Source organism: Schistocerca gregaria, chromosome 8, assembly GCF_023897955.1.
Source record: "Schistocerca gregaria isolate iqSchGreg1 chromosome 8, iqSchGreg1.2, whole genome shotgun sequence".
NCBI lineage: Eukaryota > Metazoa > Arthropoda > Insecta > Orthoptera > Acrididae > Schistocerca > Schistocerca gregaria.
In genome coordinates, this window is record NC_064927.1 from 88,222,772 (window position 1) to 88,246,219 (window position 23,448).

At 43.4% G+C, this 23,448-nt stretch overlaps 1 protein-coding gene and 1 long non-coding RNA gene across 3 annotated transcripts in view; one reads left to right on the plus strand and one right to left on the minus strand.

Annotated features, from left to right (window-relative positions):
- Positions 1-1,954, plus strand: part of LOC126285342 (uncharacterized) — a 173,557-nt gene extending 171,603 nt beyond the window's left edge. Inside the window, exon 3 of one of the 2 annotated variants that reach the window (XR_007551622.1) lies at positions 41-1,954. This is a non-coding gene — a long non-coding RNA (uncharacterized LOC126285342). The remainder of the gene's footprint in view (positions 1-40) is intronic. The other variant, XR_007551623.1, reaches the window with a different exon arrangement.
- The window catches only part of LOC126285340 (nascent polypeptide-associated complex subunit alpha, muscle-specific form-like), a 388,350-nt gene that overhangs the window by 164,718 nt on the left and 200,184 nt on the right, over positions 1-23,448 (minus strand). The gene's annotated exons all lie outside the window — the stretch shown is intronic.

Here is a 23,448-nt window from a genome sequence, read left to right on the forward strand (position 1 = left end):
TCAATAACGCATGTAATAATTTTTGCACATTTTTTTCCAGATTATCTACCAATTGTTCAAGTAGACTGCTACTGAAGTGAACAAAAATGCCACGAGTTTGTGTAACCAGTGCTGGCACATTTTGCTATGTGCGTGGACAGGGCACATTTGCTTCGCAAAAACAGCAAATAACTCCACTGATTAAAAAAGCTTACAGCTGTTATTTTGGGGGCAAAATAGGTGATCAGGATAAACCCTGGATTCCACATGTGATCTCCAACACTTGTGCCAGTAACCTCAGGAATTGGATGGATGGGAAAGGACGCTCAATGCCCTTTGCAGTGCCCATGATCTGGCGAGAGCCAACTAATCATGTCAGTGATTGCTACATTCGTGTGTTCCTTCTGTCAAGAAGGAATATCTAAGAAGAAGAAGCGAACTGTGATCTGTCCTAACATTTCATCTGCCATAAGTCCAGTTCTACATGGGGAATGATTGCCAATACCTGAACCACAGACAGGGTACGAGATTACTTCTGTGGGGGATTCTAAATGTCCAGAACCATGTACATCACAATATAGAGGGTTTTTTCCAAATATAACATCAACTGATGATGCACAAAAATTGTCTCAAAATGAATTAAGTGATCTCATTAGAGATTTGGAGCTCTCTAAAGCTAAGGCTGAGATTGCAGCACCACAATTTTCTGGCAAGCAATGTAAATGTTTCATTCTATTCCAATTGGGCATGGTGTGCATATGAAAGAGTTATACCAATACATGAAAATTTTACTAGAAGCCATCAAGTATAATGACTCTCAGTGGCACATTTGCGGTGACTTGAAATTGGTTGCACTGCTATTATGTATGCAGTTAGGATATGCTTAGTATTGCTGCTCTCTCTGTAAATCGGATCGCCGAGCTCGTGCGTCTTTATTACAGTAAATATGAATGGCCCACCAGAAAATCTCTTCAACCAGGTATAAAGAACACTCAGAGTGAACCTCTAGTAGACCCACCCTTACACATCAAGTTGGGTCTCATGAAAAACTTTCTCAAGGGAATGAACAAAGATGGTAACGCCTTTAAGTACTTAAGGCAAAACTTCCCTTACTTAAGTAATGCCACAGTAAGGGAGGGCATCTTTGTAGGCCCACAGATTCGAGAGCTTTTTGGAGACCATATTTTTGATGGAATCATATAAAATGATGAGAGGCATGTTTAGGAATGTTTTAAGACAGTCTGTTTACAGTTCTCAGGGAACAAACGAGCAATAAATTACAAGAAGGTTGTAGATAACATGTTTTCATCTTATGAAAAACTTGGTTGCAACATGTCATTGAAAATACATTTCTTCATAGTCATCTTGACTTCTTCCCCAAAGATTGTGGTGCAGCAAGTGCTGAACACGGGGAGCGATTTCATGAAGATATTGTCACATCTGAGAAGAGGTATGCCGGAAAGTGGAGACCTACTATTTTAGCAATTACTGCAGGACTGTCATAAGGGAAGTTCCGAGTATGTGCATAAATGTCAAGCCAGCGAAAATGGTCATCATCTGAATTTATCTCTGAACGAAATATGTAACTGTGTGTACTTCACATATGGGCATTTACAATTTGTAATCCTTTATATGTATTTGTGACCACTTAATTTACATATTTTCTGTTGTGCTTACATAGTTCTGGTACAAAGTAGAGTAATATCACCTTCATTTTTTCTTAATGTTTTACTTTTGTACTTCCAGAATGGCACTGAAATTTATCTATGCATAACACATAACATAATTGAAGTAATTATTCGCTTAAAATTTATTATGCTGAATCTTGGAAGATGAATGCATATTTAGTTAGTGAGTTATTTATACAAAAATTTTGATTACTTTTTTTAAAAAAACTAGAGCTAATTATTTATGAAGACGGTGATTTTGTATTATTTTTATACTGAAAATACTGAAATAAACATAACTAACTCGAACTCATGCAATTTACACACTTTAAATTTATTGTTCAGTGTTATCAGATTGAGTCTACCACAGATACTACGATGGAGGTAGAGAGCTAGATCGTCGAAACCAATATACGGAGACAGGTACCTATCTGGTTGGAGAACATTAAGCTAACAGAACCCTAAGAAACTTCCTGCCAGATTAAAACTGTGTGCCCGACCGGGACTCGAACTCGGGACCTCTGCCTTTCGCGGGCAAGTGCTCTACCACTTGGCCGCGAAAGGCAAATGTCCCGAGTTCGAGTCTCGGTCGGGCGCACAGTTTTCATCTGCCAGGAAGTTTCATATCAGCGCACACTCCGCTGCAGAGTGAAATTCTCATTCTGGAGAACCCTAAGGGTCGAATGCTCCACACAACCGGAACTAACATCGGCTGTGCCCAGAGGAATTGTAGCAGTGCCTCTACCGTTCTCAGTAGAGATAACAGATTGTCGGAGAAGGGACACAATAGTCTGTCGTAGAGGGACAGCAGCACTATGAGACTGCTCGCTGGTGATGCTGCTCTGTAAAAAAGACCCTAGAAGAGTACAAATCCTCCTCCCAGCCTGCCTGCGCCACAACCATTAAAGCAGCTCAACCAGCCGCAACGGAAACGCAGGAGTAAATGTTCACTGAAGCACAGTGGTCAAAGCAGGTCAGCTTGTGTTTCTGCAGCCTGGCAAGTTTCTCGGGACCCGTCCAACCTGCTCCACCTAACAATAGGTTGCGCTATCAACCCAATGTGACTACAGAATTGCCAGGTATACGTTTGCGTAGCTAGTTTGGCTGCAGTTCATTTATCATAACGGTGGAAGTGGCAAAATGAACAAACCAAACTTAAAGGAGACTGTGAAGAAATTAAGAATTGGGGAATATATACGAGTCACGAAACAGAGCTGAACTCCAGCAAGGGAAGTTTTGATGTGTTCTTCAGGCAGCTATAAATAAACCTATAGGTGTCTCGCAATGCAGACCGCGAGTATGTTACGACATAGCCCGCCCGGTTAGACGTTCGGTCTAACACACTGGTTTCCGGGCGGGAAGGCGTGCCGGTCCCCGCCAAGAACCCGCCCGACGGTTTAGTGTCGAGGTGCGGTGTGCTGACCAGTCTGTGGATGGTTTTTAAGGCGGTTTTCCATCTGCCTCGGCGAATGCGGGCTGGTTCCCCTTATTCCGCCTCAGTTACACTATGTCGGCGATTGCTGCGCAAAAACACTGTCTCCACGTACGCGTACATCATAATTACTCTACCACACAAACATTTGGGGTTACACTCGTCAGGTGTGAGGCGTTTCCAAGAGGGGCGAGGGGTCTACTGGGGGGGCGAACCGCACAATAAACCTGGGTTCGGCGTGGGGGCGGCCGTGGAGTGAAAGGACTGCTGTAACCTGTTGTGGGGTTGTGAACCACTGAGGGCTACGGCGGGGACGAAGCCTCTCCGTCGTTTCTAGGTCCCCAATACAGTGTTAGGACATTGTTATAAATTTGACCAATAATTTCCTCACCCCATAAGTATTTTGAAGGAGAAGAAAGCAGACTTAGTGGCTGAGAAATGTGTCTAAATGTGTGCGAATGACTTGAGGCTAATAGCAAAAGGATATAGCCGCGTGCATATTAAAAACCACATTCTGGCGTTATGCAACGTAGTGCAACGAAAGCTTAGTATAAAATAAAAGTTTCTTTTTTCACACATACTTTTTAGATAAACATGATATGGAAAACGAACTTCGTCATACTAATATGCACTTGAAATTTACAATGAACTATTTGCGCCACTTAGAATTCGCGATGTACATCCTGGAAAAAGTATGGGCTCATATTTTGCTGAAACATACTACGGTTACTGAAACTATATTCCCAGAACATTATTTCACTTTGCGTTGCAATATAATAGATATTTTCAGGTTCTTTTGTGCAAAGGATCTCGACTTTCAGAGAAGGTTCTTAGTACAGAAAACGTCTATCGGCGGAGACCTGATGATGTTTCGAACTGAGAATAGTCAGAACTAGTCGAAAACAGATGACGTTGCAGAGAAAACCATTCATATCGAAGTAAATTAACTAGTCCGACATACGGCAAAGGGAAGAAACTGAAAAATAAAAATCCACATTTCTGGCCAACAATGACCCAAAATGAATATATATATTTAATCGAGCTTCGTCTTGTGATACCCCCGTAAAAATAAAGACTTTTCGTCAACTTCCGAACCCTAGTCATAACACTACAAAGAAAGTGTACAAAATAAATTGCCACGTAGCGTAGCACAGCGGCACACAGACAGGCAGGTAAGCAAGTTTCCTTCAGGTTGCTTGGGTTCGGTGTGGCTTGGCTTGGGTTGGGTGGATGTAAAGTAGTCTGCCCGTTCTGCTCATGACGTGTGGCAGCCTGCCTGCCTGATTAACAAGAGAGCCCGTGCAGGTTGAAAGTGGAATGTGTACACTTTGGTGTGTGCAGGGAAATATCGCTTTGGACGATTGTAAGGAAGTGAACCAAAGACTTTGGCAAAATTTGCACTTGGTTTAAAAAATGGCAGCTCGTTTTAAATATTGATAAGTGAAAGATAATGCTAATAACAAAGAGAGAGAAGATGATAGTACCTGATTATGAGGTTAGCGGTGAGCATGCTGAGAACATCACGTCACCTTATAATTACAGGACAGTATTAAGAAGCGTGTGTAAAGACTTACAAACAAACCACAAGCCAATACCATTTTTTGCACTTTTTATATTCACGTTACATGATGCTGAAAACTCAAATGTCAGTTCCCCAAAGCAATTCTCGAGAAAATCCATTCTCTAGTAGCCTAAAGCAAGGGTGTCCAAACCGAGGCCAGTGGACCGCTTGCGGCCAAAATACGTATGAATGCGGACCAAGACGCGAGCTCTATTATATGATCGGTAAAAGATATATATATAATCCATAAAATTTCGTTTATGTAGGGTTATGAAAACAATGAAATCACATATATATGCCAGATTAATTCCCTCTTGATAACTATATGCACCTTCAACGGCCCCCTTTTTTCTGCTCAGCGAACATTGTTAGGTATATTATGGGCGGCCCAACAATACTGGTCGTCTTCCAATGAGCCCAGGTAACCTAATAGGCTGGACACCCCTACTCTACAGCAAGGTCGTCATTTGGTTTCTGTGGCCTGTCCCAAGGGCCACACAGGTGCGATTCCAGCCAATGGAAAATATTTAATCAAATGTGCATGTTCTATGTACTTTTCAGTGAAGTGTAAAATACGCAAAGATGAAAAAATGTAACTTTTTAAATTTAAATAATAATGTTTAATAAAACATTGGTGGCCAAGACTTTATATTTGTAATAAAAGCTGAACTTCTCTGCTCGATACGTAATCACAAATATGAAGACACACATTTTTGATAAAAATGATAATTCGATAATGTTCACTCCGTATATTTGATAAGTTTTATATTTAAATCACGTAGTTATTCCAATTGAATGGAAAGAAATAAAACCAACACAGAAGGAAAGGCAGCATCGCTCGTAAATTTTTAATCTGTCTATTGAAGATCAATTTCAGCTACTGTGTAGTTATCCTCAGTACTAAAGTTCCTGACGGAAACAAACGTGGTAAATCAAAAAAATTATGACCGAACGAAACTAGTGTCAGCGATTCAGCTTTTACTAGTCTCGAGTGACACCCATTTTTTGATCTGCTGCCTTTTACGCTTCACTGCAATGTTCGTAGAACATGCAGCTTGTTTAAAAATTCTCGTCAGCCGAGAATAGTACCCAAGGCTCCCTGGTGGCATATGAGTGTTCTATCACAGAGCCATGTGGCTATCCAAACAAGACACTCAGAAAACTTCTTACTCGATTTTTTTGGAATTTCTTAGAACTGCATTGAACTCCTTGATTGATTTTGAGCTCCTAACTTCGTGTACTACAAAAATAAAAAAATACGAAAATTGAAATCCACTGTCGTCTCCTTGTTAGATTTGTTTGAACGGTTCTGGGAAAGTGCGGTGCATGTGTAAATGAGATTGCATACCTGTCGCTATTCGACTAGAGTGTTAATCCAGCGCCTGGGCTTGGAAAAAAAAACAGGGCTGTACAGCCGATGCTAAAGTGTAACACAGATTCGCGACTGGTACGGTCGCAGGTTCGAATCCTGCCTCGGGCATGGATGTGTGTGATGTTCAAAAAATGGTTCAAATGGCTCTGAGCACTATGGGACTTAACATCTTTAGTCATCAGTCCCCTAGAACTTAGAACTACTTAAACCTAACTAACCTAAGGACATCACACAACACCCAGCCATCATGTGTGTGATGTCCTTAGGTTAGTTAGGTTTAAGTAGTTCTAAGTTCTAGGGGACTGATTACCTAAGATATTAAGTACCATAGTGCTCAGAGCCATTTGAACCATTTTTTGTAGCACAGATTCTCGGGGAACTTAGAATCGGAACACCTTGGGAGACTGACAGAGAATAGTAAGTCATGGGATAGCGGTACGCACATATACAGATGTCGGTAGTATCGCTTTTTCAATTATGAACGGCTATAGAGGCAGCACAACCCAATATCTCTGCACGGGGCTTCCAACGGCTTGTTGAGTCCATAACACGTCGAGTTGCTGCACTACATCTGGTAAAAGAGGCGCGACACGATATTAGAAGGTAGGCCATGACTTTTGTCATCCCAGTGTAGTTCTGGAGAAACTCTGTCGAGTAAATGTAGAGGAGCTGAATTGAAGTTGATCGTCCGACCGATGTTCTGTCACCATCGGATATCCAGCGTACGGATCATGAAATTAACATGAAGAGACATTATTGTGTGAACAAAGACACATTTATCACAGTTTCTCCATGAAACGGATTCACGTATTGTGGTCACACATTAGCGTCTGCTACAAGTCACAACTGAAACTTTGTGCCGCGAGCATTTGGACTATGAGTGCGCAGCATACGGAGGTTTCGGCGTGCGCGGATAGCTGAAGTGATTAAGGCGACAGCTCCTGACAAGCGGGAAAACCGGGTTCGAGACCCGGTTCGTCAAAAACTTTCATCTGTCGCGAGCAGCTGACGCTAATGTGTGTTCACAATATGTGAACGCAAATCGGCTAGGACAGTGTCTCTTTCTTCAGACATGCATGCATGTCAAAAGGACACTGTAATGTAATAAATGCAGTTACTGCATCAATAAACACAACGTCGTCATCAATTATATCATCATTTGTTTCTCGCTGCATGCGCAAACAGACTATAAAAGAAAATCGAAAATGTACCGCCATGCCCTGTACGGTGGGACGCGGAATGTATGAGTAACAGGACTGCCTTACAGAAGAGTGGCTAGGGGGTGGGGGCGACTTTTCAACGAGGGACGCCAAAAAAACTGGCAGACATTCGTAGGCCGGGTCGTCCCGTGTCACAGAAAAGGAAGTGTCTGCTCTTACCGCGTAACTGCACAGTGATCAACGACAAAGTATTCGTGAGGTGGCCGGAGATACATGATTAGCGCATACGAACAGTGCTTCAAATCCTGAGGAGCCGCCTGGGCGTGATGGATCCCTCTTGATGTGACGGAAATGCAGAATTGGCTGCTCGTATCTACTCGGACGCCATGAGAGGTCTTCTTCCGACGTATGATCATGGTGGATCAGACTTGCGCCACACCTCAAACGACAGTCAAACAAATGACATCATTACGGATCACCAAGATGATTGAAAGTTCGCCAGAACCCCTCTGAAGTGAAAGTTATTATCATGTCATTCTAACGCATACCATTCTCCACCGGCTGACCGTCAGCGCGCTGTACTGTTTATTTTTGGAAGACAATCTGCAAGTAGTGTTGAGATACAATCGGCAACACTTTCTGCACCCACCCTTTTCTGAACAATGCTCGGGGGCATCTGTCTGATCTGTTCGATCGGTGGCTCTGGGAAGTGCTCTATCATCCACCACACTCCCTGGACTTACGAGCTTGTAACCTCGACTTGACTGCTAAGATGAAGGAAGCACTGCGAGCCGTTCGCTTCAGTACTATTACAGAGATTGGTCGAGCAACAGAATCAGCGAAACTGGCACTGCTAAGGATATTCTACGACCTGAAAACAGGTTGTACTATTTAAAAGGGCAGAAGAGCTTGTAAACACGGATCTACATTACAACAACTGTGATAATCAGTCGCCACTATTAAAGCCCAGACGCTCGTAATTTGCTATTGGCTCACTGTTAGCTGAGTCGGCGTCGTGGGCGCCGGTAAGTCCCGGCGAAGCGTCGGCAAACGCCGGTCCACAAACAGCTGCCGACACAGAGAGCCCCGCCCATCCCGAAGCGCGCCTCGCGCTATTGGCCGACTGTCGCTATCGGCATCCGCTATCGCACGTGGAGGCGACGTCTGACTCCAGTATAAGCCAACCAAATTTCGCTTAGATTCCAGCACAGTTCTCACAGTTTACTGCACGTAACGCTATTATACACATAAAAAAATGTCAACGTCATCGTCTGACAACAGGACAAATGTTTCTGTATGTTATTTCACCGCAGGTTTCTGCCGCAACAGCGAACCACAATCTTGTTTCAAGGCAAGGAAAAAAAAATTGAGGATCGGAGGTTAAACTCACATTGCCTTAGAAGTCATTTAGATGAGGAGAACTATTTTTGGCCAATTTATTTATTTACTTATTTAGCGTATGCCAATACAAACGAAACTGCATCTTATTGGGTTGGTGAGAACGGTCGTCGCGTTTTTCCATACGTTTAATAAGCACAACAAATTTACATAACATAGACTTTAGTCGTCATCGATAATATAATCTCATTCACTATTTACAAAAGTCTGCCAGAGCTGCTGTAACTTTTCCACAGTAGAAATGATGTGGTTTTGAGGCGAAGAACTTGCCGACGCATGATCGGAGAGTATTTTCATCCGGAAAGGAAGTTTCTTGGAGGTTGGTCGATAGAGAACGGAAAAGGCGAGCGTGCAAAATCGGGTGAATAAGATGCGCGCGGAATGACTTCCCAATCCAACAACTCCTGTAAAGTGTTTTCTGTCAGTCTAGCAGAATGCAGGCGTCTGGTCGACGTCTCAATTGTTGCCAATAATTGTAAGCAGTGATGGTTAGACCTCGGGGAAGAAAATTTTTCGATACACAGACACAGTTCATTTTTTGTTTTTATTTTTTCTTTTATTTCCGTTTTCTAATACAATATTGGCAATATGAATACCCGGACAATGTCCGGCTTGTCAGCTAGTTATAACACGAACCGCGTTCGAACCATCTTTCGGCGTTTCTCGTTATAAGATGTAACGTAACTATTGCATTCATATGGACTCTATTGTGTGGGTTGGGACCCATAAATAAAATAAAAAAAAAACAGATTCTGTGTCGTCACAACGTTTTCTTTCATTGGCACACTACGCGCTTCGACAGTTCGACGACGTTAATGTGGAGGGCATCATCTGCTTGAATGTACTTCGCGGAGAGCACTGCTGACATCCTACAGCAACTGGCGAAGTGCACAAGTTGCGCATCATCGCTGGTCGGTAGAGATTTAAGGTGCAAAACATCAATAAACCGAAACGCGAGTTGTATTAACAAGCAGTCACAGCAGTTATATGTAACAGCACACCAGAATAGAAGGTTACACAATGGGTAGCTATTGTAGCCAGCACACAACTGGATTCATTTCCCTGGTTAGACTGGCTTTTAATTTAATGCACACCAGTATTCACAAGAGAAACCGACCCTTTATGGGATTTTCACACTGTCGCTGCATAAGTGCAGAGTGCCAGGAAAATGCCATCCACGATTAGAAAACTGTGCAAGTTTTTTTTTCCATCAGGTTATTGGTAAATGTGAAGCGAGAGACGCAGTGGTGAATCTGTGTTCCCCTGTAGTTCTGTGAAGAAATAAAAAAAAACTGGTATTTTATTAGCGTTGTTACACATGTATGTCTATAGCCATTATCATAAGCACCAGATGAAAACTCGACACTACTACGGGTTAATCAGTTCCGCCATTGTTCAAGTACAAAAATCTGTACAACGCTGTCGCCAGTGGAAGTCAAGACTACCTAGAAATATTGCCTGTAATAAGGTCAGAAGCGGAAATTTGACGAAGGTAATGAAGAACAGCGGTTTTATTGTTCCCCCTCATTGATTACAGTAGAGATCCTCAGTGTAACGCAGTCTGTCCCTAGCCGAAGTTTTCCCTCAAAAGTTACCAGTTTACTCTACACGTACATAGTTGGAAAAACTATTCAGTTGCTTTGAGTCAATGCTCCATACCAGCAGCGCACAAGCTGTCACCCGATGGCTGAGTGGAGGCATACTGGTACCAGCCAACACTCCCCTCAGACTGACACATGCTGGTACCAGCCAACATTCACCTCAGACTGACACATGCACAACACACAATAAGCAGATAAGAGACACGCGCTCCAAAATAAAGATCTTCACTGACTAATCAAGATATACCTGAACATCTACTTAAACCTAAATTACGCTTTTGAAGTAAATTGCGAGAGTTAGTGTTGGAGGTCACCGAGGCAGCGTCGCTGCGTATTTCCGACGTTTTTTAGACCGTACATCGAGCAAGCTGTGATTGACATCAAAGTGAAATTTGAAAAATACATTGAAGTTGAGCGAGAAGAAATAAAAACCATGTGGTTTGTTAAAGAGATTGCAATTATACAAGAGATGGCAACAGCAGTGGAACGCAATGGATAGCGTCTCGAAGAGAAGTTAACCACGAACATGTACAAAATTAAACTGAGAGTAGTCGTAGAAAACCATGTGACGCTGAGGGAATATGAGTAGGAAATGGGGGGAAGTGATAGATGAGTTTTGCAATTTTGGGCAACAAAATAACTGATTACGGCCGACGTAGAAAGAATTTAAATTGCAGGCTGGTGATACCACGAAGAAATATTTTTAAAAATGGGAAATCTTTACACCTGACAATAGGAGTGCGTCGTGAAAGGTAATGGCTGTGAATTTGTATGCGAAAAGACTTACAGCTTTTTAAATAAAACAAATGTTGTTAACATTTTAAATCTTTATTCTTCATGCCTTAAATCTTGTATACATATTTGTTTCTCCACATAGTCACGCAGGCGACGAATATATTTCTATCAACAAGGGACTAGTTTATTGATACCGTCGTTGCAGAATATTTGACTCTGTTGACGGAGCCGCAACCTCACCTCTGCTTACATCGCTTCACCACCATCAAACTGAAGTCATCGAAGGTGCTCTTTAAGTTATGGAACAGCTGAAAATCGCATGGGTCCAAGTCGGGACAGTATGTTTGCGTGGTCGATGACACTGAACCGGTGTCGGATTGTTGCAGATGCCGCAACGCTCGTGTGTTGTCTGGCACTGTCATGGCGAACAAGGACTGCTCAATGTGTGGACGAACTGTTCGAATTCGAAACTCGATTACGGCACGCTGTTTCTCACGCTTCGAGGTAGTTCTGTAACGCACTGCCATGTTACACCCTACAATTCGGAAGGCTCTAGCGGCAAAGGGCTGCAAATGTTCAGACGCGAAGAATAATGACGTAGAATGTTAATAAACTTTGTTATACTTAAAAAGTTTTTATAGTTTACACATAAAAATTCGGAGGCATGAGCACTCCCTCGTAAGTTTAAATATTATGAAGGATTTTCTAGAGGTATTTGTCACTGAATGTAGTTCTCTACAGAACAGAAATGTGGAAGGAACTTAGTTTAGAAAAGAAGATAAGAACTTTTGGCATTGCAGCGCGTCAGAAATCGTAAGTATCGAAATAATTATTGAAAAATCAGCGTCGATTGCACAAACTACTTGGTGTTTACCTAGGTATCAGCGTGGGTAACCACGCCTTCTTCAGAACAAATATAAAACAGCTTGCCTAAATAGGCATAGTCAAAGGGCGTAGGTGTTGATTTTAGCCTTTGACTATGCCTATTTAGGCAAACTGTTTTATATTTGTTCTGAAGAATTTGTGCAATCGAGGCGGATTTTTCATAATTATTTAGAAAAGAAGACGCTGCTACAGAAGAATGCTGGAGCCAGACAGGTAGATGGAATAACTAACGGAGAGGTTCCGAGCTGAATTGGCGGAAAAACGAATTTTAGGTTACAACAGATGTCAAAGTCTCGAGCTATCAAGGAATCGTCAGTTTGGTAACGGAGCGTAGGAAAGGCGCTGATTCAAAACTATGGAGGGAGCACAAGACTGTAAAACAGTAAGCAGATTCGTACGGACGTAGGTTGTAGTAGTCATTGAGAGAGGATGAGGCTTGCACATGATGGCCTAGCGTGAAGAGCTACATCACAATAGTCTTCGGCCACTGAAGAGCAAACAGCAGCAGCAGTATAGGGACGGTTGCGGAAGCAGGGTTCATTTCCCTAGAGAGCGCCTTTCAGGCCCAGCTCTACCGCCCGTGCACAAGACAGTGGTCACACGTGCCGAAGCACGCTGGTTACGAGAGGCATGCGACAGCGACGTTAAATCGTTGCGAGACGATCGCCGGGCCGGTCGTTAAATTCGCATTCCGAAGCACGCAAGGAGACGGCGAAACCTCGCATACCGTCGAGAGCGGTGACTCGCGCGCCTGGGCGGGTCGGATGACGACCGTACAGTGCAGCGTACCTCCGGCCGACACGCAATGGCTATTCCAGGACTGCGGCGCGGCAGTCTCCCTGCCGGTGGGCCGAGGGACCAGATCGTACGGAACAACGCGCTACGCTTCATTAGCAACGCTGCACGCTACACCCCCACCGAGGACCTTCACAATGAATACCGCCTCGGAACTTTCACGAAGGAACTCAGGAAAACTCGCCACACGACTATAAAGGAGTCGAGACACTCGAGCAGTCCTTTCACCCTTACTCTAGGAAGCTATGATCACAACCACAGGTGGAAGCATAAGTGGCCAAAGACACTGCTAGATAGGGCATAACCATCTACGGCGAGCTAACATACACTCAAAAGCGACAACATCCGCAACCTCATGCACATCAGCAATGCTGACTGGCTATGCCAGCTAATATCACAGCCGACTAAGAGGCTACAGCAGGGAACCGGCAAGCTCGCACACTAACGCACAAGCAAACCACCAGTACTACAGTAAACTGTACGAAATGAAATTTCGCGTCGCAAGGGCCTTCCCTCGGGTAGACAGGTCGCCTGGTGCAAGTCTTTCAAGTTGACGCCACTTCGGCGACTTGCTTGTCGATGGAGATAAATAATATGACGAAGACAACACAACACCCACTCCTTGAGTGAAGAAAATTTCCGACCCAGCCGGGAATCGAACGCGAGCCTCTTTCCACAACTATCCGCCGCGATGACAGTTTTTTCTTTCTTTTTTTCCGTGGGACAGGGAGGCAGGATAAACAAACAACCTTTATTCGTACAACTGTGCTGTCCTACGGATAAGAAAAGTATTGAGACAGTAAAAACAATTTGGAAACCATAAAATCAAAGTAGAGGCCGCCTTTTTTTACGTGAATAAAGTAAATGACAATCCTAGTCAGCGACGGGAGTGAAAACGAAGATATCATCTGCATCACAATCCCTGCAGCACGCGGTGTCCCATCAAGAATCTGGCATCCAGCCATATAAATCTTCACCATACCTGCCATTGTGGGCGGCAACCATTTCTTCTCCGTCGACCATTTGAAGGACCAGTCATAACTGGCGCCAACAGGTGGGGGCAGTTGTCGTCTCACTGTGCAACATGCCAATATATTTGAACTGCAACATGCCAATATAGTTGAATCGTGCAGTACTGTGTCTCTAGTCGTTCTGCTGCAGAAGTTCTCATTTCTGAGACAGCCAAGCTTGTGAAAAACAATTCCTAAAAAATTCGAAAAGTAAGTGCTGTATTTCGTATGACTCCGTATGAGCTCGTTTTGTTCTTGTAAGTACACCCAATAATCCATCACGGACTTAATATCGTACGAAAACAAATATTTTGTCGCATGTCCAGCGATCCAATAGACCACATACGTCTTTTGTTAGGGAAAAAGTACATCCGATGTGATTTCTGTGTAGTTAGTGCGCCGAAGGAAGGCCAGTATTCGACAAGTCAGGGGTCAGCACACAGACGTCCCTCGCTCCGCCACACACTAAACCATGTTCTTCCTCTGCAAAGAGGAGAATCGACCATATGAGTTGTATGAAATCGACACCTGGTCACAAGTTTACGGTTTATAAGAATATACCACATCGATCTCTCTGCTGTTTGAGAGTAATGGAGTATGCACTGCACACCAAATGTGCTTCCAAGGTTTCGTTGGATATTTCAATTCCATTACGTTGCAGCCATGGTGATCCATCAAGCACCGATAGATCTCCCGAGTCGTGGGTATTCTCGTCGAAGGCACATTCAGACGAACGCAACCATAATCAGCAAAAAATGAGGCGATGTGTGTAAGAGAAGGCGAAATGTTGCCCACCGTTAACGTGGGTTCGTACGAAGGCGGAACAAGTACTTCTATCAGAGCTGATGTTATCGTATGCTTTCGTTGTCGCCAATTTCGTATCATCGCTCACATGTAAAGCACCAAAGCATTGTGTCGCACTTTTGTGAGGTTGAGACCGCCGTTCTGGAACGCCACTCAGCCATCGAGGAGGATACCCTACACTGTGAATCGCATGTATATGACCTATGGGACACTAACTGATGATGAACCCGTCTGTTACAGGTATGTTGATGTTGACCGACACCGGTACCCAGCTGTAGCCGCCGAGTAACATAGCTCCACAACGTCAAAGATATCTAGTCCGCAGCTCGTGGTCTAGTGGCTAGCGTTTCTGCCTCTGGATCACGGGGTCCCGGTTCGATTCCCGATCGCATCGGGGATTTTCTCTGCCCGGGAACTGGCAAAAGAAGATTGGACTGTGTAGACTTTGCACTGTGTAAAAATTGGGACTTTGTATGGGCGCTGATGACCGCGCAGTTTAGCGCCTCACAAACCAAACATCATCGTCAAAGATGGCTCTCTCTGCAGCAAGAAAACCGCTACTGCTCTCACAGCCCGGCCCAAATATCGCAGAAGTTTTCTCCCCTCCGCACTTTTTTCCCCCTGCCCTTCAAACTGAAGGCGGGGTGGCCGAGCGGTTCTAGGCGCTTCAGTCCGGAACAGCGCGAGTGCTACAGGTTCGAATCCTGCCTCGGGCATGGATGTGTGTGATGTGCTTAGGTTAGTTAGGTTCAAGTAGTTCTTAAGTTCTAGGGGACTGATGACCTCAGATGTTTAGTCCCATAGTGCTCAGAACCATCTGAACCCTTCAAACGAGTGCCTTCGTTCAACTTTCGACCCAATTTATCACCAGACGACCGCCTATTAATGGTTAATCATAACCAGACGTACGCAAACATCACACCATGCGAGATCTCACCCCCCTATTACGTCACAAGGAGCAACTACACCTGTTTCCCAAACTTATTCCGACTCTTCCGCAGCGTGTCCCTCCACGCAGTGTGCCGACACGCCCAAAGAGTATTTATTTTCCAACGAATAAGTTATCACCGCAGGGATAAAAAGAACACTCTAGGGTAAACTGAATTTTCATCAAACCACGCCGCACGGGATTAACCGAACTGTCAGGGCATGAGTGTGTGTGTTTGGCCTTAGGATAATTTAGGTTAAGTAGTGTGTAAGCTTAGGGACTGATGACCTAAGCGGTTGTCCTATAAGATTTCACACAAATCACATCGAAGCACAGTTCCTCATTGAAGCTGCCCATCACACTTGCAATGTGTAATTAAGATCTGCACATAATTTGCATAAAACTGAAAGTAGATACTAAGATCTGCACATAGTAATGGGAAGGATAGAATTGGGAAAGTGGTTGAATTTCAAGGTCTGGATTTCACTGTAATTTCATTCAACTTTTTATTCACTCCGGCCTCCAGTGAGATCTTGCTTAACACCACTGAATTTTCAGAATCACGCTACAGGGCGTCTAGATGAAGTAACCAATCTGTAACAGTTCGTTGCGTCACTTCGGAGCCAAATGCCGCTGCAGATGCAGTACGATGCGCCATAGCCACACGCCTAACACGATGGTCTACCCTCTCGGTAATGTCAGGTGGCTGTCCGGAGCCCGGGCGTCTTGCGACCGTACATTCTCGTAACCACCACGTACAGTGACTACACTCCTGCCAAGTTTTCGGTAGTATCGCAGAAGGAACATCCAGCTTCTCTTAGAGCTATTACACGACCTCGTTCAATCTCGGCGAGGTGTTGATACTGGCGTTTTTGTCGCCTTAAACGCAATCTTTACTACCATCAACTCACCACGTCTAATCTCAAAGGTAGCGTGTATTTAAAGCAAACCCGGTGTGCACACTCATAGTGGCGTTACTAGCGCCACTCTTACGCGAATCTACAAACACGCTTACCAACTTCCGTTTATGTCGTGTAACTTCTTCTTGGTGTTGCATTTTTTTCCGTCAGTGTTTATGCATTTTTCTGTAGGCTTACCAGGTGGCGCTGGCCTCCTTGGACGATCGGTTCTAGGTGCTTCAGTCTGGAACCGCGCGACCGCTACAGTCGCAGGTTGGAATCCTGCCTCGGGCATGGATGTGTGGTTTCCTTAGGTTAGTTAGGTTTAAGTAGTTCTAAGTTCTAGGGGACTGATGACCTCAGATGTTAAGTCCAATAGTGCTCACAGCCATTTGAACCTTACCTGGTGGCCTACCTAAAGGGGTAAAGGGGTAAGTGACCAGTAATATTGAACCAGCATTCAATGTTTGTTGTTCTGATTTATGGACAGTTATCCTAGGCATCTTGATCCTCCGGCATTAGTACAACACCAAACGGCTGCAGCAGCCCGTTTACAATCAGAGGTTTGTATTAGGTCAAATATAAGAGAACACAGACGGCTTTAAATCATACAACTTAATTACAGTAACAAGTCGGTAATCTGTGGTACGGTAATCTGTGGTAACTAGGACCGACTGGAGCTCGAATTTGAGAACATTCTAATCACGTGAAAAGTGACAATTTTACAGACCTTTTATTTAAAAATAGATTCAGAATCTGACATTCACATTGTTACTATTCTACACTAAATTATTTCGTCGGATAACGTATTACTTAAGAGTTTCTTTCAGAAATAATATTCTAGTATTAACAAAAAAACATTTACTGCAAACATTACGTATTAGAGAAACTCCTATACAAGTATTACTACTGTCGACAAAAAGAATCAATAGTTTTTTACGCTTTTGTGAAGAATATCCCTTCTTTGCAGTGCATTTCTGCCACACATCACACACAGCACTTAAGTATTTTCAGTTTCATGCGTGATATTCTTTTCATTTTTTTTAACGTAGTGCTCAATCGTTATTCGCCTCTGGTTAAAAAGCAGTTCGGATTGCTGGGGCTCTGTTTTCTGATGTTTAATTATGATTCAAAATCGTCACAAAAATGTACAGTGACAGATGATAAGTATTGTGCATGATGCACTCTTTTTGGAGTGTAAATCTTCATCCCTTTTCACGACAGTTACTGAGGCGACTTTTCTCGATCGGATATCGCGAAGGCATCAGTGGTTCAAAGATGAAAGTAATAAACCGAGAGAAACAGTAAGAAACTACATTTGTAGCGCAAAAAATGTTGTTCAGACACTGATGCGGTAAAAATGTATTATTCATCTATAAGTCAGATAACAAGAATAATATTAATTATTTCCGTACATTAGATCACTAAAAAGCAGAAAAAATTTTACGACAAAATAATGGAACAAGCTTTCTTGCCAGACTCACTGACAACAGTAATGTTGTATATTAGAACTAGCAGTCAGATGAAAACGAGGCAGTTGGAAAAAAAATTGAGAGATCGGGACTGTGTGCAGAATGTGCAAAGGCCTCTGGGCGTGCCCACACTTTACCAAGCTTTCAGCCGAGTACACTGCAGAATTTCGCTGGGAAGCCCTTACACATCCTTCACACAGCCCTGATCTCTCCTGATTCGATTTCCATATCTCTGGAGCCTTCAAGAAGGACACTGCTTCAGACGAAGAGATGCACGCCTAGGCAGAGTCACTGTTCCGTGGGAACAGATAGCATTGACCGTTTTGTCTCATAGTGGAATAAAAGTACTAACAGTTTGGGCGATAACTGTTGAAATAATGAATAGTTTACTTTTTTCTCCAGCCGTTTCGTTTTCATATGATTGCCCCTTATAGTTTGACCACTTTTCCGCAGGCAACAGCAATGTCCAGGCGGGACAAAAAATATGCAATGGAGAGACGTCCCGTCATGAGCACTTTATCATACTTTCCCCTACAGAATCAGTAACTATTAAAGCATATGGAAGAAATGTACATATAGAGAATCTACACACAGCACTGTAAACAGGAAATTAATCCATAGTCATGGCGGTTGAATCGTTCTTCCTGCAAGAGGTCGCTCCCCCTACTGAAGGCCCTATTCGCTCTTGAGTTTACACCTTCGAAGACTGTATTTCGCACGGTTTAAATATGTGAACGGGTAAGATTATGAGGTATCGGACGATTCAGGTTCCCTAGTACTATTGTAATTATAAGCAGATAAATCGGTTTTAACTGAAAACCTGTACATAGTTGTTTAAAAAATAAACAGCCTGTGTCCATCTGAATGTTTAATAGCGCACTGTGCAAAAATCTGAAGTAAATAAACTATCGTTTATCTTCATTTAGAAGTATTTAGCCTACGTCTATCCATAGTTTTATTAGAGTATCGAGTAAAAATTTGAAGTACAATGGTCAAGAAATTTCAGCGATTTTTACTGAAAACCTTTCCGCTTTTATATATACATATATTAAATAAGTTTGTATCCTATGTCTGTCCGAACGGTTGTTAAGAGTAATGCGTAAAAAATTTAAAGTAAGCTGGTTAAGAACTTTGTTAGAATTTTCATAACACTATTAAGCTAGGACTTGAACATAATAACAGTCCAGATTATAGCATCTCGCACTCGTGTGCATTTACCTCTCAGTAATATATGAGACGATAATGAATACTTTTAAGATTAGCGACAGTCGAACTTTAGATGTGGCACTGATATTTTTCTTTTAGAGGATTCTTTTTGAGGAGTGAGGTTTGACGATGTTCCGCTCATTAGGCACGCCCATAGCAAGTTCAGCATTTTTTAGTCCTCCGGTTTTATGTCATCCTTTTCACATTGCATTTATCTCGATGTCGTCCGTTAACTGGTATCTTCTACCTCTGGACGTCTTCCCAGACCCATTCCTTCCAAGGCACCCCTTATTATGCAGTCCCTCCTAACACAGAGGTGGTTAGGATGCTGCCATGATGGGGAACCGAGTTCTATTCTGACTACTGCTAGGCATTTTTCCCTATGTGGGAATATTGGTATGCGGTTTATTCAGCCTTGTGAGGCCAGCTGCTACCACACCAAGCGGTAGCGGTTCCAATGCAAAATAAAGAGGTGTGTTGACGGCATGTCTCTCCATCATCAGATGACGTCACTGGCAGAGGATGACACGGCGGTCGGTCACGTCCGATTTGCCCGTCTAGGGCCACAACGCGGAACTTAACCTACTCATCCAGTGACGCAGCGTCTCTCTCTCTCTCTCTCTCTCTCTCTCTCTCTCTCTCTCTCTCTCTCTCTCTCTCCCCCTCCCGCTCTTCACTGTTTTCAGTACCTGTTCACCCTTTGTAACATATCCTCACTCCTTACTTTATCTCTGCGTTTCATACCATCAATTCTTCTCCAGATCCACATCACAGAAACCTCTAAGCGTTTCTACTCCGCCGCCGCGTCCATGTTTCGACACCATACAAAGCAACACCGGGAAGTTGGAGATACGATTCACTGTTTTTGACGACGCAAGCAAAATGGCGTAGCAAAGGAAGAATTTAGCTGTCTCGGTTTGTACGTAAACGTGAAATGTGTAGAGGCAATGCAATTAAATATTTAACTGCAGCTAAAGCTTTCTTTAGAACTGCGTGAAAGGTACCCGCACTTGCGAATATAGACAACCATCAGTGGTGTAATAGACTGACGACAATGCAAATTTTTGCCTGGCCGAGACTCCAACCCGGAGTTCCCGCTCATTGCGAGCGGTCGCCTTACATTAGGCTATCCGAGCACACTCTACAGCCACAGCCAAACTTCCACATGTCGTCAACCATCTGTTTACAGCTTGTACTTCTACATTCGTTATGTATATTCCCATTCAAGGAAGAAAATTTAATTGAAAGTCGTTTGCCCGGTGCCGGCGAAAAAGTACTGTATTGCACTGCCTGCCGGCCGGAATGGCCGAGCGGTTCTAGGCGCTACAGTCTGGAACCACGCGACCGCTGCAGTCGCAGGTTCGAATCCTGCCCCGGGCATGGATGTGTGTGATGTCCCTAGGTTAGTTAGGTTTAAGTAGTTCTAAGTCCTAGGGGACTGATGACCTCAGACGTTAAGTCCCATAGTGCTCAGAGCCATTTTTGCAGTGCCTGTGTTTTTTCAGAATTACGATGCAATGTTTCTTCGGACATACGTGGAAAGTAGCGAAGGAACACAGCAAAATAATTCTGAACAATACAGGCAGTGCAATAGCACAGATCCTAAACTTTGCACACGTATTACTCAATGCTTTTCGCTGGCTTCTCATTGTAATTCTGGAGGGAATTTAGAAGTGGGACACGAATTAGACACGACTAAAATAAACTGAAAAAAGACCAGCATATATACCCTGTTTTTTTAGTAACGGGACAAGCTTATGTTACTGATCGATTCCCATTTCAGTACCTGCTGTGTATGAGATTATTTCTAATGCCTGCAGTGATATAATCGAACCACTCAAGAGAGTTTTATTGAAGTACAAATTAGGAAGATAATGTCAATAAAATATGATTGATGAAGTGTGAATTATACATTACGACCTGTTTCAGGGGCTGCTTGATCAAATCTGCTGTACAGTTTGTTAGTAGGTCACATATCATAATCCTAGGCAAAACAATTTTACCCACTATCAAAAATCTCTAACGTAACTATAAATGTAAACAACGAGAATAATCACGGCTTTCGTATATTTTTTATTTTAACCAGCATAACACAAACACATTCGCAATTCTTTGCTTTCAAGAAAATTTAGAGCGTTTTTCCTCTTTAATGAAAACAATTGCAAAGATTACACTTATTCAGTCTGTTGCCGGCTGATGCTAGGGTCCAATGAACTTATCATGGTTCTACGTTGCCATTTGGACTTTCGAGTGGAAATTTTCTGGCAATCATATTCCTCATACTTCGGCGTTTGTGTTGTGGTTCTCTTGAACATCTGAAGCACATATTCTTCTATCAGCCGTTCCATCGCTTGCGTAACTAATTTCAACAGCAGCAAAACTACAAGATACGCGAAAGTTTTCGGTACTCTCGAATCTTCTTTTAACGCTTCGCTTATCGGCTTGTTATGGTTGTTGTTGTCGTCTTCAGTCCGGAGACTGATCTGATGCAGCTCTCCATGCTACTCTATCCGGTGCAAGCTTCTTCAAGTAACTACTGCATTCTACGTCCTTCTGAATCTGCTTAGTGTATTTATCTCTTGGTCTCCCTCTACGATTGTTACCCTCCACACTGCCCTCCAATACTAAATTGGTGACCCCTTGATGTCTCAGAACATGTCCTACCAACCGATCCCTTCTTCTAGTCAAGTTGTGCCACAAATTCCTCTTCTCCCCAATTCTGTTCAGTACCACCTCATTACTTACATGATATACCCATCTAATCCTCAGCATTCTTCTGTAGTACCACATTTCGAAAGCTTCTATTCTCTTCTTGTTTAAAATATTTATTGTCCATGTTTCACATCCATACATGGCTACACTCCACACAAATACTTTAAGAAATGACTTCCTGACGCTTAAATCGATACTCGATGTTAGCAAAGATCTCTTCTTCAGAAACGCTTTTCTAGGCATTTCCAGTCTACATTTTATATCCTCTCCACTTCGACCATCATCATCAGCTATTTTGCTTCCCAAATAGCTAAACTCGTCTACTACTTAAATGTCTCATTTCCTAATCTAATTCCCTAATTCCGTTATCGCCTTACGATTACAATATTACTGCGGAACGTGAATCGTTGCATACTCTGTAATCCTACCCGTTCGGAAATTTAAAACATAGGAAATAATGTCGTTGAAGCCTCTTTCCTCACAGATCCACCAGCTGGAGAAGCCTGTCTCATCCCTGCATACCAACGATGCCAACCGATTTATCCATTCATTTTAATCGACAATCGAGGTCTGCTTTGCAACATCATTAAACAAGGTTCAATGTCAGAGAGCAAACACATTAAAAAATTGCTGCGTTTCATAATTTACATTATGAAATCATTTGCTGAACGAAGTTTCCAAACAGCACTTACTTTTTTTATGAAAAGATTTGACAAGGTGATATTAACAGCCAAATAATCTAAAAGAAATTTTAAGTAAGTGGGAACCTTGATATGTCGTATAAGAAGATCATCTTATTATTTTCCCACTTGTCGTGTTCGCCTGAAGACAATGCCACTCAGTCGGAGATTTAATCTGTGACACTTGTGGAGAATGCATGCAGCCTCGTCTACGACACACACACTAAAATACAACGTTTAAAAACTCTGAAAGAGGAGTAACACGCTCTTTTCCTTCCTTAGGATACCTGACGAGTCTGCACAAAACACATACAGCGGCGGAATTAAAATAAAGTAATAACAAAAGTTTCCAAACTGTTCGTGGGACCCTGGCCAACACTTAGCGACTCTGTCACGGCGAGACAAACTTTGAAGAAGGTGGAACGCTTTGTGAGGAATCAACGTCAAGACTGTCCGACTGAGTATCAAACCCACGTCTTACGCAGCAACGCAGTCTCCCGAAAATAGACCGAGTTTCTTCTTAATTTTAAGGCACCGGCCTTGCCGCATTGGATACACCGGTTCCCGTGCGATCACCGAAGTTAAGCGCTGTTGGGCGTGGCAGGATAGGTGACCATCCAGCCGCCATGCGCTGTTGCCATTTTTCGGGGTGCACTCACCCTCGTGATGCCAATTGAGGAGCTACTCGACCGAATAGTAGTGGCTTCGGTCAAGAATACCATCATAACGACCGGGAGAGCGGTGTGCTAACCCCACGCCCCTCCTATCCGCATTCTCCTCGGAGGATGGCACGGCGGTCGGATGGTTCCGGTAGGCCACTCGTGGCCTGAAGACGGGAATTTTTTCTTCTTACTTTGCAGAGAGAGACAGACAGACAGACAGACAGAGAGAGAGAGAGAGAGAGAGAGAGAGAGAGAGAGCGAGAGAGGAAGTAGTAGTTGTAGAAGAAGGAGGAGGAGCGATACGCACAAACCCGCGTGCCTCCGTCGCGACTGCCGGCGATGTAGCGGCGGAGCACAGGCTGGCTGGCTGTCCCGGTGAGGCCAGATAACGCACCGCGCTGCTGCTTTGCGCAAATATTTGCTCTCTCGCCTCTTGTAGGATTCAGCAGCCAACCACACCTTACTCTCACATTCATCTCTCACAAACGGT